This window comes from Apodemus sylvaticus, chromosome 2 (genome assembly GCF_947179515.1).
Source record: "Apodemus sylvaticus chromosome 2, mApoSyl1.1, whole genome shotgun sequence".
Lineage (NCBI taxonomy): Eukaryota > Metazoa > Chordata > Mammalia > Rodentia > Muridae > Apodemus > Apodemus sylvaticus.
In genome coordinates this window covers 55214263-55231234 of record NC_067473.1, presented here as the reverse complement: position 1 = coordinate 55231234, position 16972 = coordinate 55214263, and the positions used below count along the sequence as shown (strand labels likewise).

Below are 16972 nucleotides of genomic sequence, written 5' to 3'. Positions count from 1 at the left end.
TGAGACTGTAGGCTCTGTAAGGACTTGTTTCCTAGTCACATGGAGCAAGGGGAAGGACCCTGGCCTCTGCCATCAAAGCACAAGCCATTCCTTGTCTTGATAGCAGTGACTTCTCAAAAGAGACACTCAAAAGTAGTAAACCCCAAGCCTGTCTTAGGGCCTGTTCTGGACTCTAGTTAACAGAGTAGATGTGTAAGTCAGTGCATTTCATTCAGGTGGTTGAATTGGGTCAAAACCTACCTAACACTGTTCAGCACTATGGTAGCCAGGTGGCCGCATGCAGCTTCTGAGCATCGAGACATGGTAGTGCTATTTGAGATGGTCTCTGCAATAAAATAAACCCTATTCTAAGTATATAATATAAAAGGCTACCATATAGCAGGGCATAGTGGCATATGCCTTTAATCTCAGCACTCAGGAGCCAGGGACCAGCTGATGTCTTGGAGTTCCAGCCTGGTCTACATAGTGAGTTCCAGGACAACCAGGATTGCATAAAGAGATAATATCAGCAAGAACCCCACGTTATTTCAAATTTCCATACATTAAATGTAGAAATAACATTATTCATATATTGAATTAAGTAAAATATTAAAATTAATTTCATTTTTCCTGCATTTTACCATGTGACATATGGCTAAGCGTATCTCCTCACTCCCCTCTCTCATGTTCTTTCTCTTTCAGATAGTATTTTGCTTTGTAGCTCAGGCTAACCTTCAAATCTTGCCTTAAACTCCCGAGTGCTGGATTACAGGCATGTGTTACCATGCCTGAATTAGAATATTTTAAGTTTTTTTGTACCCTGAGTTTGTCTTGTCAGTCTTTCTTCATTTACTTTTTTTTTTACTTACTTTTTTTTTTATTTGCTTACTTATTTATTTAAAGCAGGGTTTTGTGTGTAACCCAGATTGGCCTAAATTCATGACCATTCTCTTGACTGAGTTTCCCAAGTGCTAGATTATAGGCATGTTCCCTCATACTCAGCTTTGGGTTGTGTCTTTCCTTGACAGGCTGGTTTAGTGTTCTCTGTTCCTCCTGCTTTCTTTTCTGTGCAGATAATTCATATAAACCTGTTTTGTTTGATGACTATGATGCTTTGATTTGCCCAGTGTTTATTGACTTCCTACCCTGCCAGACAATATTGTAGGTGCTCAGGGCACAGCAGCAAGCAAAACTGCACTTCGTGGAGCCTTCTAGATACAAATCTAGGACAAATAGATGAATGAAACTTATTTTCTAGTGCCCCATGAACTTCGGAGAATGCGGGGCAGGCAAGGGTTGGGGGCTCGGGGCCAGGACACGGGGTGCTTTCAGGAAAGCTCCTCCACTGGAGAGTAGCCTTCTGAACAGTGACTTGAAACAGCAGAGCACACAGTCCCGGGGGAAGGCCTAGGGTGGGGGAGGGAGTGTAGACGGGACAGCAAATGCAGAGGTCTCAGGAAGCAGCCGTGCCAGGCTTGCCTGGACTCCGTACAGGGGTGGAGCGAGCAGCATGGGTAAGGAGGGGAGAGGGCAAATAATTGCCACAGGCAAGAGACTGTCTTTGTTCCTGATGACACGAACAGGACTTGGCAGGTCTCAAGGAGAGAGGTGCGTGGCACCCACTCTTTTGAGCTGCTGCCGTCTGGATATGGGATCAGGGCATTTACAAGGGAGAAGCAGAGAGTGGAGCAGTGGCCAAGTGAGAGGTGATGGTGCCTGAGACCAAAGCTGACTGAAGACAGTGAGATGGGATTGGCAAGGGAGACAGGTTGGATAGAGGCTTGTCAGTATAGGGCAGGGTCTGGGAAGTGCAGAACAGGTGAGCAGCCCTCCACAGTCAGTTCCGAGGATGGGCTGGATTTAGCCATGACCTTGACAGTAGGACATTCAACAGAATGGGCAAGGATAAGTGGGAGAAGAATGAGCGCTGAGAAACCAAGCCTAGATCCTCGTGAGTCAAGGAGAGCTAAGGACATTGTTTTTGCATGGGTGGGAGAAGATGGCACCATTTCCCAAGGCTGGTCAGTGTTAGTTGTCTTCCTGAAATGGCTCTCTTGATTTGTGACATTGAAGACAGGCACCTGTGTAAGGCCAATACTGGGACTGAGCTCTTAGGGAGCTGAGAGTGTCCTGGGTTTGCTCTGGCGTGGGACGAGATGGGGAGAGGGTGCAGAGAGCTGGCACTGACTCTGCTCCAAGGTTGCTTTGCAATTATTGTGAAATTCGGCCTCATTTCTTCTTGCTCAGTGCCATTTACATTCTGACACTCAAAATTAATACGATACAAATGTTAAAACTTAGTTCTTGACAACTAGAAGTGCTGAAAGGCTGGTTCTTGGGGATTAATTCTCTGCACTTTAACTTTTAAAGCATGTTACCAAGATATTTGTAGAAATAAAGACTAAAACATGTCCCAAACCATGGACCTAAACCACTGCCTAAACATCTAGAAACTAGATCAGATTTAAGGGTGTATAATGTGTTCATTTAGGTCTTCTAACAGGGTGCTATCTTCTGTACTTGTGATAGCTTCATGGAGGTCAAATGGAGACAGGAAGACCAAATGTGGTAAAGTGCCCATCCCTTTGGAAAGTAGAGAGGTTAAGTTTGGCTGGCGGTTTGTCACAGCATTTAGTATAACTGGAGAAAGTGGAAGCTGACACATTCTGGGCTGATGATAGCTAGTTCACAACCTGCCTGTGGGACATCCAGGAAGTTTTCAGTTTGCATAAGAATGACCCCCTCAGACTGTTTGAATGCCTACACCCCACACAAAGGGACTCTGAAAGGGTCATGGATAGGAGGTGTGGCCTTGTTGGAGGAGGTGTGTCACTGGGGGGGTGGGCTTTGAGGTTTCAAAAGTCCAAGCCAGACCCCCAGCCTGTGGCTCAGGATGTAGCTCTCAGCTTCTGCTCCAGCAATTGAGTGCAGGACTCCATGCTGCGGCCATGATGATAGTGGATTAACTGTGAAACTGTAAGCCAGCCCTCATTAAATGCTTTTCTTTTATAGAGTTGCTTTGCTTACAGAGTCTCTTAGCAGCAGTAGAGAACAGTGTCTAAGACACCAGATTTTGCTATAACACCACTGCAGAATCGATTCTGTGTTGGGGTCATCTTGGAGTTGTGTGGTCAGGGTTTTGACTAAAGTCTAAGCGATCAATCTGTTTATCCCCAGAAACCTCCGCATTTCAGAACCTCTGCCATTTGGGTCCTATAAGGTAATAACTGGCACAGAGCAAGAAGCCCCATGGAAGATACTCGTTAGGATGATAAAGCATATACCCGAAGTACAAGCAGAGTTACACTTCTGTTCATAGTACCAGTCCTCCTTTATTTAGAGGAAACTGAGAACTAAAACGTGAAGAGCAAGTGGGCATGGCGGCGCACGCCTTTAATCCTAACACTGGGAGGGAGAAGGTCCTTGAGGCAGCAGCTAAGAGGAACCTCGGAGCACATTCTGTCAGAAGCTGCCCATTATCTGTAGTGGACCAGGAACCAAATTCTGGAGTCTGACTGTCTGTCCTAATACCCTCATATCTAAAATAGAAGGTTGTATTTCAGTGTCTTTGGGGTAGATTCCTATATTTTAATTTTTTAAGACTATTCTTTATTCTTAGATTGTCTACCAAATTTTGTGTTTCTCCTTTTCTCTCCCTTTGAGTGCATCTCCCACTGAGTGAAGGTTTTCAATATTCTCATATTTCTCAGGCAGCCTAAAGGTTCTGAAGACATAATAGGATTAAGGAATAACAGAGGGGCTGGAAAGAAGGCTTAGCAGGGAAGGGCTGAAGTAGATGACTAAATCCTGCTTCTTCTTTCATGGTTACCTTTCGTGGGTGCAGTTCTCGGGAGCATTAGGGAGGAAAGTGACCCTTGGTGGGTTCTGGGGTCAGGCAGTGTCACAGACTAGAGCCTCACTTTACAGTAAAGGCACTATTGGGCACTTAAGGTCATTCACCCAGTGGAAGAATTCTTGTATGAAAGACTGAACAGTTACGAATCCAGTAGTTCCTGCTAGTAATTACATTTCTACTTGATCATCTATCTCCATACACTTGCAGAGATGGCTTTGTGGGTCATGTGTTTGCCACACAAGCCTGAAAAACCAAGTTCTGATGCCTAACACCTGCACCTGTAATCCCAGTGCTGGCAGAGGCAGGAGGATTCCTTAGGGCTCACTGGCCAGCCCTTGAAGCTTCATTTCATGAGAAGCCCTGCCTCAAAAAATACGGTGGAGAACCATTAAGAAAGATACCAAGTGTCTTGACCTGTTGACTTCCACGTGGGCACAGAGGGCATATATGCATAGAAAAACAGATCATTTGCTTTCCTTTGGAGTAAATGCTACCTAAGTCTGTATGTATGTAAAATTGTTTATTTAGGGAAAAAAACAAAACAATAAGGGAGGTTTTTCTTTTTAAGTCCTAGACACTTATATAGAAGATCCATAATGAATAAGTTGGAAATAAAAGTTTTAAAATTTAGGATTTGCAGTTAGCACCAAGTCTAAGTTTCCCTATTTTTATCCACTGACATCAGTATGTAAATGAAGGTGACACTTTACTTTTTTGGGAAGCGTGGTTATTTCTGCCTTGTCATTCAAGAAGGCACTTGCGGTAACAGGTAGATACACAAAAGAAAGTCCTCTTTATGTCGTCCTTTTTGGACAATGTTGGGGGGGGGCGAGTATAGAAAGTTATTCTTTTTTTCTTGGGAAAAAAAATCAGTCCCTGATTCCCTTGGTTGGTTGGTTAGTGGCCAGGACTCTATGGACAGCATCTCTGAAACAGTTACCTTGGAACTACATGCAAACACAAGTCGGAGCCACAGGTGTGTCTTTTAGTGACATGTGGTCAGCCTGTGCTTTAGGAACAATCTTGACAACAAAAAGTTCACATGGGCAGATGTTGTGTGTCCCACTGTGGGGAGTGGGTGCAGCACACCTGAGCGAACACAGGCCCCTGGGGAAGTACCTAGAGGGAGCCAGTGAGCTGTTCCCTATTGCTGAATGACAGAGATGAAAGTCTCCACTGATGGAACATTCTAGCAGGCCCTCCCAGGCTGGCGAGCCACTCCAGGAAGCAGGCTTTTGTGTGCCACAAGAGGGAGCTCCTCATCCAAGGCATAGAGTCCTTCTTCTTTTGCTGGTATTTGTTTTGTTTGAGCTTATTGTGTCGCCCTGACCAGACTGGACCGGTGTAGACCAGGCTAACCTCATGATTACAAGAGATCCACCTGCCTCTGACTCCCCAGTGCTGTGCTTCAAAGGCATGACCCACCAGGGCCAGCTTTTGCTGGTATTTACATACATAGAGGGGGAAAAAATACAAGCTCACTGCGTTTTTAAGTGTAATTTTACTGTGACACTTTGAACATTGGAAAAGGTTCAGAATTTGGAAGGAATAATCTTAGACATCTCCCTTTGCTTTGGTTCCTCCTCACATGTTTTTCTCGGTTACTTGTTTGTGGCAGGTTTAAACGCTGTTTAAACGCCACCCCTGGTCAGTCAGCCTGCTCTGGTTCCCATTACCGTGCTGTCCTCCATGAAACTGGCGGGAGAGTATTCTCCCCTGGGTTGTCTCTCACTCACGTGGGGGCTGATGCTGCCCTGAGGCAGAAGAGAGTGGACCTTGGGTAGAACGTGCACAGTTCTGTCTCACTATGTAGCTCACTGTGGTGATCGTGCATGCTCTTCCCCCACCCTATGGCTCTGTCACAATACTGTGGTACTTGGTGCCAGTCACAAGAGGCTGGCTCTCTGTTCAGGGGTGCAGAAAGGGGGTAGAACATGGTTGACACAGAGGCAGGCCATGTGTAATATACCAGCAATAAGGCCATGTTTCTTGCTAAGTTACTCTTTAAAATCATGGGTCATTTTAGCAATACAGAAAACGCATAAGGAACTCAATATAGAACTCAAATGTTATGTGGTCATTAAGACATAATGCATATCTTCCCAGAAGCCTTTGCTCCTCACTGCTTCCAGAGGGTCTTTAACCTCTCTACTGAATCTGTTGTCATTCCAGTATGACAATATAAACATACATATATTCTCAAACATAGCCAGTGTCATTTCACAGCATGTTATGCTGTGTATGTGCGAATCCAAAGTATCAGTTGTGTCTGTTAGTAGGGAAGGAGAGGCTCTGAAGATGGAGGTGTACGAAGGATGTCAGGTGATTCAGAGGTTAATGCTTAAGGAAGAGAGGAAATCAAAATTGGGCAGAGGGGCAAATTAGGCATAGGCAGTCCTAAAGGCTCAAAGAAGGCTTCAGCTGATCCCAGAGGAAGTGCTAGGGTGGTGTAGTCTGCCCTTGAGGATTGTCCCAAGCCATTGTGGCTTTACCTTGTAGCTCAATATCAGCCAGTTCTTGGCCTGGCACAGGGATAGGAGGGATGAGACTCCTGCAGAGGGATGTCAGCTTGCAGCAGTCAAAAGAGCTGGAGAGTAAGCTTCCTCTCCTTACAATGGACTGGGACAGTGTGTCTCCGTGATCTCCACAGGCCATATTATGGTATCGTGTGCATTGTCTGGCCTGGGAGTTTTTATCTAATGATGTAACTTTGAGATTATTTGTATTAACTTATTTGTAGCCCTTATTCAGTATTTTGATGATCTTGAAGTTCGTTCATTTGCATGTGTGGTAATGTTGTTGGTGTATGTGCTCTCAAATGTGGAGGACAGAAGCTCATGTCTAGTGCCTTTTTTCCATGGCTTTGTGGTCTCTCAGTGACCGTGGAGCTCATCAGTTGGCTTTGCCAGTTGGCTGTGAGCTCAAGGATCCACCTCTCTCCAACCCCTCCCTCCCTTGCTGGGGTTACAAACCTGTGCCACTATACTGGGCTTTTTACCTGGTCCTATGAATCTAAACTCATGTTCACCAACTAAGTCATCTCCCTAGATTTATGTCATTGTTTTTGAAATGTATTTTCCTACTGAAAGACTTCTGAGAATTAATGATTTTTTTTAACTATTAGAAAAAGAGTAACTGCACTTTTTTTTTCCCTACTTGGTAGGGAATGTACCAGATTGTAGATAACTAGGAAGTTCTGGGGTCTTAGAGTACTCACAGCCTCAATTTAATAGCTGTCATGATGTGCTCTTTGAAGTGGCTGTTTTGTGCCACAGCCTCATTAACACTTGTCACTGTCAGAGTTTAATTCTTTCAAAATTAAGGATATGAAATGGTATCTTGTATTTTTAGTTAGAATTGTGTTGATTATGTAGGAAATTCAGAATTTGCATTACTAGCTCTCTCTCTCTCTCTCTCTCTCTCTCTCTCTCTCTCTCTGTGTGTGTGTGTGTGTGTGTGTGTGTGTGTGTGTGTACACAACATTCATGTGTGTACTTGAAGAAGTCGGAGTCTCTGGGGTTGAAATTACATGTGTTTGTGACACTCTGGAAGAGCAGGAAGTGCCCTTACACACTTCGCCCTCTCTGCTAAGATAGACGGCTATGCCTGTGGGTGTCATTGACTTAGAAGTTTGGAGGAAAGCTATGTATTTGGTGCATAATAAGTTCCTTGGACTCTATATAAAAGCAAGCATCTAACCTCACCAGGATTTGGGCTTAGTTGTTTGTTTTAAAAAATGGTGCCTTTTGTTGAAAAAGACTCACTGCACTAAAAGTCATCAGTGCCCTTCCCGTGGGTTTAACTCTGGTAAAATATTCTCTGTTTTCTACAGAAAACTTTACTTTTCTCTCCTCAGTCTCAGGTCTTGTAAAGTGGCTTTTAGTTCGTGGGAGAACGGACCGCAGATACACGTGATTCGCTCCAGGCAGTATCTGTCCACCAGCACTGCTGATGTATGTGTGTGTCTGTCTGTCTGTCTGTCCTCCCAACTCTGTCTAGATGCTGTGCGTCGTAGGTCGCTCTGCTCCACTAGCCTATTTCTTGACTTATTTTCCGTATGATGGCTTCCTTTATTTATTACCTCTTCTCTGATCATTTAAAACCTCCATTCCTTCTGCTAATTTAAAATGGCCCTGCTCGCTGCCCTTCGGTTTCCAAATACATTTTTAAGATCGTGTCCCAGGACAAATTTACTCTTGATTGGGGTCATGCATTGTATTTATAGATTAATCTGAAAATAGATATATTTGTGGGACACATAGTTCCTTTCTTCTTAATCTTCCCTCTCCATGTATGATGTTTATAACACCTTTTTACTAAATACTGAATTTAAATTTTATTAGATACATTTACAATATTAATAAATAGACCTTTTACTTAACCAGTGCTCCTGCTCACATTTGGGTCAAATTAATCTCACAGTGATTATTCTTACACCCAAGTCTTTCCCATGATGAAAATTATAAGTATCTGCTTATATTTCACTCTAATGATGCCAGGAGTTTTATATTGTGTTGATGTGAGATGGACTTGAGTGGAGATAGAAGCAAACACCTAATTTCATCTCCTCTTTATACAGCGGGGTCAGTCGGGGGCTGCTCTGGCTTCCAGGTAGATCTGTCTGTCTGTCCATCGCGTGGCCACTGACAGGGCCCACTTGTGGCAGGCATTCTGTAGCTGTCTGACCGACTGATTGCCCTATGAAAACCTTACTGCATGTATCCGGCTGTGCCCCCCTTGTGGTCAAGTTGGTTGAGTCTCTGTGTGGAGTACTTCATCACCATTACAGTCCCTTTTTCAGGATCTTCTAGGTTATTTCTGCGTTACACTTTCACTTTCACTTATTTCTGCTTTACACTTTCACTCCAGATGAACTTCTGGAGGATTCAACCATCCCCTCCCCCCAAAAACCCACCCTCTGATTGACAGTGTTAATTTCCTGAAGACATTCATGTTTTAATTTTCTTGCCTGATGATTGCTGTGTATTCATCTGGTTCATACATTTTGAAACTCTGGTTAGAACAGATTAGTCCCCAGATTTCTTTTCCAGTTGAAATTCAGGGTTATTGAAATAAACCCATTTCAGTATACATGATCATGCCACATGTTTGCTCTGCAAAGACAAAATGTTTTGTCTATTGAGCAGCACCTGAAAGATTTAGCTGGCTAGCTAGGGTACACATGTTTTAAACACCGTCATTTATGGACTGCTGGGTTGGGAGGCTTTTCACAGGGACTGCTTGGTCCCGTGAAGCTTTAAAGGATCCCATGTCCATAAGTTCCTGTGTCTAGAGTAAGGAAGTCAGACACAGATCTGTTGAGACTGCATAACACTGTCACACCTGCTTGAGTTCTGCCACCGTGTTTGCTAAGTGAAATATGAGGACAGGCTTGTCGTGAGTTTTCACAGAACACCAATGGCTCCCAGCCAATCACGTTAGTCTTAGTCTTTTTTTTCTTCCCCTTGCATAAAATTGCCTATTTTTCACCACAGATGGGGTGAGAGGCAGTTCTGAGGTGGGTTTTTTCTTCCTTGTTGGTTGTACACCGTCTGTGGGCTCGTGGCATCTCGGACAAGTTCCTAGATTGTCCAAGGTGTCGGTTGGTCAGCACTCTGAGTGATCAGGACCCTAGCCTAGGCTTGTCCCTGTGGCCTGGCAGTGCCACTGTAGTCACCTGAGTGCTGACCACAGATGCTGCGGCCTCTGTGTTCCTTTCATAGTAAGTAACCTCTGTAAAGGTAATGCAGAGAATTTGCACGTGTCCTCCAGCCAGACGCAAGGAACAGACATGGTAGCATAGCCAAACAAGCCTGTCTGCTTTATCCACACTCGAAAGTGTCCATTTCCTCCTCAGAATCCCCACCCAGGGATGCCATGTTCCTCGCACCTCTTAAAAATTGTGTTTTGTCTTACCGTAGTTGACTATAGGCATTTGATCTCTCCACTTACTTTGTTTTTGCTTTATTTTGTTGAGACATGGTCTCACATAGTCCAGGATGGCCTGGAACTTTCATGCACCCAAGGGTGTCCTTGAACTTTTAATCCTCCTGCCTCCACCTCCCAGGTGTTCCGATAACACATGCCCCACAATACCTGATTTTATGCAATGCTAGGGAGCCAGGTCAGGGCTTCGTGCATTCCAGTCAAGGCCTCAACCAGCTGAGCCACACCCCTCTCCCTCCATCGGTTGTCTTGGTTCTTTCCTATTGCTGTGACAAAACACTTTGTCCAGGGCAACTTACAGAAGAAAATATTTAATTGGGGCATAATATTTCAGAGGGTGGGTCCATGACCATCACAATGGGAAGTGTGGCCGCCAGCAGGCTGAGCGCTCACAAGCTCACACCCTGATCCAAAGTGGAAGGCAGACAGACAGCAGGACCTGGCATGGGCTCTTGAACCTTCAAGGCCCACTCTCAGTGACACTGCTCCTCCAACACTCTATTCCAACAGGTCATACATGCCACCTAATCTTCTCCAAATGTTTCTGCCACCTGGGACCTAGTATTCAAATACATGATCCCGTGGGGGCCATTCTCAATGGAGCCCGAAGTTTATTGGGGAGGTAGCTTGTAGGGTGTCTCTGTTTTCATTTTACTGAGTATTGGATGTGGTGGGTTTAGAAAGGAAAACCACAGAATGAAGGTCTTTGTCACCTCCCCATGAAGGGCATGCATGCTGTCTGTCACCATGGATGTCACTTGTCTCTGGCCCAGTGTTCGACAGTTTTATGTAAACACTGTGGTTTTTTCTCCCTCTACCCTTGGAAGCAGGTCAGCAAGGACAGTAACTTCACCTGCCAAGTTCTGTTAGCCATCTTCCCTATAGATACTTCACATGCTGTGTTTGAAATCATGCTTTCCTTGGGGGGATGGTATCTGATTTCACATATCTATAGTCTAGACTTCATGTTTAAAGCCTTAAATGCAAGAATAAGTAAAAACATGTCTAAATGCAGGAATGTTTTGAAGCAGTGTAATTTTGTAGCCGCCTGCATTTTGATTTATTAGTTTTACTTTAAAATCTCCACAATCTGCAAACCGTATCAGCCGCTCCCTCGGCTCAGATGGCTGCACAGATTGCTCCCGAGTCTTTTAGCATAAGCCTCATAATTATCTCTTAGAATTTGGGGAATAATGTTTAGAATCATAACATTTTATCCCTACTGAAGTCTGTCTAGTAAACATGAAAATATATTGATTATAATTAATGGAAGTATTTTTAAGTAGCAAAATGTTCTTAAGATTCGTGAGTTTTTCCATGGACTCTGGCTGGGGGCAGTTCACTGCTTCCTTCTCAGCATCCACCCACTTCTCCCACCTAGAAGAAGTTGGCCGTAGGAGTTCACGTTCCCTCTATCGGCTGTCTTGTCTTTGTGTTTCAGGAAGGGGATTCTTCCAGTTTTGTCTTATTAGTCTGTTACTTAGTCACGTCAAATGGTCTTATTCACACCTAAGAAAAAATTAAATTATTCCTACTGTAGCATATAATCAGAATATTCTGGAAACAATATCTATGAAGTGGTTCTTGTATCTGTTTATAGGATATCCTCTTAGTATTTGTGATGAATTTTATGACTGCCAAAATTACTTACTTTGTGGGTTCATACTTGGAGCCATTTTGTGTCACCTACAGTTATAAACATTGGTCTATGTGGCCTAGTCTTTTTTCAAAGCTCTGGAACTTAATGTCTCCTCGTGGTTTTGCTTGACTTTGAGCCAGTTTCAGAATCTTGCACTGAGGGAAGAGGCTTAAAAATACATCTGAGGAGTCTTGCTCACTTCATGGTCACTTGGAAGGACAAGTAAAAACAAGAGTCATGTTTTCAGTCAGGCTCAGGGGAAATCCTTCCCTTGGCTTTCAGTTCCACTCTCAGTAGTCAACCGATTCCTTCTGTTCATGTGGGGATTCCCATGCTGACAGACAGGGGCCTCATCACATATGTGCAGCACACAGGGCAGTGCCAAATTTGTTACTTCTTAACTGAGTGAACTCTGCCCGAGTGCTAGTGCTGTGTTAATATCACCCATTCTTAGTGTGGACCTGTGAAGCCTGAACATCAAAAAGTTAAATATAGAAAATTGTTATCAAGTAGGTAGAAGGCCATTTAAATATAAGGTTTTTGTATCTATATTGTATATAATATGTTAATTATACCACAAGTATATAAAACCTTCTTAAATTTTATGTAGCAGGTAAAAAACATTCAAGAACAGGACTTTGAATGCAGAATCCCAATTTATCCCTGCATTTTATCCGCGTAACTGTGCTTTCTTCCTTTAGATGTAGACCGCTATCCTTGCTTGGGAATAGGATGTGGTTTTTCTATTCTGTGTGTAAGTGTTTAGTCAGCTTGCATGTATGTATGTATGTGCACCACATATGTACCTTTTGCTGGGGAGGGAAGACGAAGGTCTCCTGGATCTGGAGTCATGTATGGTTGTGAGTGTGCTGGGAACTGAACCCGGGTCCTCTGTAAGACCAACAAGTGCTTTTAAATGCTGCCTTTGGCCCTAGGATGTGTTTTTATGGCTTAGTTTGTTTGAGCCATTTGGAGGAAAATCTACTGATGTGACAGCTGCAATTGAGCTAACAGTCTGACAAGATAGAGGACTCTGAAATTTGCACACCCACATGAAAGTTTAAAATGATATGGACCACTTTTGCTATTCCTTGAATTTGTGGAAGAGAGAACTGTGGCTTCTGAGTGACCCTTCACTTTGCTCAGTCATCCTAGTTTATGTCCCTAGGAGCCATCATCCCCTAACACACAGGAGCCTGCCCTCTGTTCCTCTGCCAAGCAGGAAATGGAAAGTCTTCTTAACCGAGAAGGATACTGGCGTCCACAGCTGAGAAGCCATATCCTGTCCTCTGTGGCCTTGTCTTCCAGCATCATCTCGAGTTCCTCATGGAGGCTTGTTCTTACTGAGGGAATTCCTAGAGGTTGGAGTCATCAGGGAAAGATGGGGGAGGGAGGTATGTGACTCTTGTACAGCATGCATGAGTCCTTCTATCCCAGGGAAACACCAAGAGCCATCCTAAAATGAAAGGGGGGGTTGGATTTTCATGGTCACCATCAGGCATGAGTATCTACAGAACTTCCTCCCTGACATTTCTATTACTAATTAATTACATTGCTGATTTTGTGTGTGTGTTACCAACATTCAGCTTCATAAGGACATTTTAAGATTTTAACCTGCCTTGTGAGTCTTTTCTCTAAAATTCTGTTTTCCCTATCTCACCTTCAGGAAACTTGCAACACCACACAATGACCACTTTCAACAAAATGCTTTTATTGGCCTTTACCACTAAAATGCAAACAGCAGCCTTACCAGCTAACTACTCTACCTGATTTGTACTTGTTCCCAGCTACATGGAACTGTGTAACAGCTTTACCTGGAAAGTTGACACTTGCACATTTATTGAGACCTCGTTTTGAGCCAGGCTTGTGTTAGGGGCATGGCCTCAGGGATAACAGAGACCTAGAGAGATCTGGGGTTTTAAAAGGATGAATGAAAGCCAGTTCATGAAAGGTAAGGGTTGCAGAGGGTGATGGGAAATGTCAGGCTCTGGTGGAATCCTTGCAGCCTCATGGAGGTCAGGGTCCCTGCTAAGGACTGCAGAGTATACATGTCTGCCTTAAGTTGGCTATCAGTTGGGAAAGAAAACTCAAGAGCATTCAGCTCAGAGCATGTTCTATTATTTTAGACTTTTTGCAGTGTAAGGCCCCTTAGTGGGCATATAGAGACCTACTCTCAAGTGGAGAGATGACTTAGCAGTTAGTTACAAGCATATACTGACTGCTCTTCCAGATGACCTGAAGTAGATTCGCAGCACCCACATCAGGTGGCTCAGAGTGCTCACAATCCTAAACCTAGAAGGTTACAAACCTGTATCCTCCGTGGGTACTTGTAGTGATATGTATATACCCACGCACATACACATAATTCAAAATAATCATAGATTCTATTCTTACAAAGGACTTAACAGAAAGAATGGTCTGCCCAGTCATTGATGAAAATATCTTATACTTTAGCATACTGTGGCACACCCTTAATCCCAGCAACTGGAAGGCAGAGGCAAGAGGATCTCTGAGTTTGAGGCCAGTCTGGCCCACAGAGCGAGTAGTACATCCAAAGCTACATAGTGAGACCCTGTCTATAAACAAACAAACAAGCTTTCACTTTGATAGTTGAAAGTCAGTGGAGAGAATGGCAGGATATCCCTATATTACATTCTGATTTCCTTCAAGTGTGTTAGAAAGTTGTATTAGAATCAGCACGCTGTGGAAGCTGTCCCTCCATCCCACCAGGGTTGAGAGTTGCACAGCTGCAGCTGGGTAAAATTTGGGACACTCCCTTTCATGGTCTGGAGGTCATGATGGGACAGTGTTAATTCTTCTAGGGCTTAGGGGCTGATGCCAAATGAAGCATGTCCCAAAGCAGGCTTAAGGGACACACATATTTATCTTAGAGCCACTAGGGAGTGTGGAGCAGCAGAGTCCGTAGTTACAGGAACAGCTTAGCTAACCGGGAGAGGTGGCATCGACCTAGCTAACAACCCCTCCTTTCCTCCTTCCTACTCCTTACCCTCTCTGAGGAGCTGCCCTGGGGTAGCTGCACAGCAATTTTAATTACTTATTAATTAACTAAATTATTCATTGCTTTATTATGGGTAAATGATGGTTAGAGGTTTAAGAACATTCAGAATTGGCATCAGGAGCTCAGGGAATGTAGAGACAAGGTTGACACGTTGTTCTACTACCCCTGCCTCCCAGGCACTTTCTAGGACCACAGTAGCAATTTTATAGTCAGCCGGCCACATCTTTGAGTCTGTTCTTAGTGTTTCTGACTAAGTGGCCTTTCTTCAAAGGCCAGTGGGCCACATGTCTATGGCTTGTTTCCATACATACTCTAATTAGAACAAACTTTCTGCCTCAGCTCTAGACTCTGCGGTGGTCCACAGTCAGCACGGCCTACCCAGTGCAGCACAGTGTCCTACTCAGCAGGGCCAGCAGGGAAGGCAGGGAACCTGAGCTGCGTGGTGGGCATCACAGGACTGCGGCTTGTGTTTTCTGTGGGTGTCCCTCATTTTCCCTTCTGTATTATCTTTTATTATAACAACCACTGTCTTATCAGCATAGCCATAAAATAACATTCCTTAATTTCTTATTAACGAATTACAGTTTTAAATATTTTTCTGTGTGTGAATGTTTTGTTTCCATATACATATGTGCACCACATATTTGCCTTGTACCCGTGGCGTACAGAAGAGGGAGTCGGATCCTCTGGAGCTGCATTTACAGACACAAGAACAGTAAATGCTCTTAACCCTGAGCTGTTTCTGCAGTCTGGTACTAGGATCTTTAAAATTAGCCCTTTATTCTCTGAATATGAACAGGACTTCATGACAGTTTGCTTAACCTGTATTTTTGTTAAAAATATTCAAAGTAAGTCATTCCTCACATACTTTTTTCTCTGGTGCCAGCAGGCTGCAAAAATACCTGACTCTGGGCACTCAGGAAGACTCAAGCAGAGATGGGGAGCCGGCCTGCCAGCTGGGATGCCAGAGCTCACTTGAGGCTCTCCATTTAGCTAGGAGGTTTCCAGGGCAACCACCGAAGCAGTAACTAAAGGAGCTAAAAGGTATGTACTTGGGGATCTGAATCCTGAAATGAGGTGGTCGGCAGGTTGGTATCACAGTGTACACTTTTCTTCATTTAACATTAAGTAAATAAAATTTTAAAAACCTCTCCAATTTAATTAGAGGATACATGCTAAATTAGGATGTGCATGCTATGCTTTTATTTTTATCTTTTCACACATGCACACACACGTATTTATACACACACACAAACACATGCTGGTTTAATGAAGGTGGAAGTGATGTCCTTGAGGTCCCTCTCCTATGCGTGGAACTCTCCTGTGGAAGGAACACTGACTAGTTACTTAATGCTGCTTTCTGTTTTCCTTGCTAAGATCTCCCCCGTCACCCCCACACATCCTTCACACGAGTTCTTTCTGTGTTGGTTTCTACTTGGTTGACCCAACATTTCCATTCCCCTGAAGCACAGACACTGAACTTCAGGCTTTAGTGTGAACATTGATTCAATTTCACCTGAAAGAAAAAGGTAACTTTTTCTAATGCACAAGAGAAGGAGGAAAGCCACTCTAGTTGCCTGACAACTCATCTGTGTGCTTAGAAATAACAGATGTCACAGAGATGCAGGCTGTGCAGGAGGCTAGCACTCCTCATCTTGAGTCCAGTAACACGGTTCTACCTGGAGATTAGGATGCTGCCCTGCTGGAGAAGGAGGGTGTCCTGAGCATCCCTGGGCTTGGAAGGTTTCAATGATAGCCACAGTAGCTAGAAGGCTTTGAGTTGTCACAGTTGTTTCCCATCTGTCGCCAACAGTCTGGAGACACTCCTGCTGTAGGATGGTGGCCAATGAGGGTGGGTGCTTCGTTAACAGTTACTCCTCCTGGATTCCTGGAGCTTCAGATGGAATTGTCACTGGGGCCACTAGGGAGCCAGGCTCTGGAGTTTACTGTAGTTTTGCCCACTTCGCTGTGGCAAAAGTAAAAAGAACAATGATTGAATTTAAATTACATATTTGAAGAGTCAGGTTGTGCTTTATGAGCTTTGAGAAGCAAGAGCTTGAGTAAGGGGCTGGTCTGCTTGCTTTGTTGTTGTCTCTGTTGTCCTTACATCTGTTTGTTAGGGTGGGGCTCGTGCTGTGGCTCCAATGTGGGGACGAGAGGGCAACTTGGAGGATCCTGTTGTTGAACTTGGCGTCAGGCGCAACAGTCCACTGAGCATCTCATTGGCCCTGACTTGTTATTTTTAGTATCTACTCTTTGATTTTTTTTCTGAGATGTGAAAATTAACTTCAATTCACTCGCCAGATGCTCCCATTAGCCAGTCATGGGACCAGGCATTGGAATAGTAGGGCTGAGGGTGTCTGTTGGGTTCCTGTTTTGAACATCCCAACATATCTTTAAAAAAACAAAACAAAACAAAAAGGCATGTGAACGAGCAGCAGCAGTGGGCGTGTACAGTATCTGGTGTGTAGCAGGGGCATCCCAGCTTCACCATTCCGCCATTCTTTCCTTGAGAAAACTGTACAGAGAGTAG

At 44.1% G+C, this 16972-nt stretch overlaps 1 long non-coding RNA gene across 2 annotated transcripts in view; it reads left to right on the top strand.

Moving 5' to 3' along the window:
* LOC127678441 (uncharacterized) overlaps positions 1 to 16972 on the top strand; it is a 136216-nt gene that overhangs the window by 37328 nt on the left and 81916 nt on the right. Inside the window, exon 4 of one of the 2 annotated variants that reach the window (XR_007976560.1) lies at positions 15329 to 15483. This is a non-coding gene — a long non-coding RNA (uncharacterized LOC127678441). Of the gene's footprint in view, positions 1 to 15325; positions 15484 to 16972 lie in introns of both variants that reach the window. The other variant, XR_007976561.1, reaches the window with a different exon arrangement.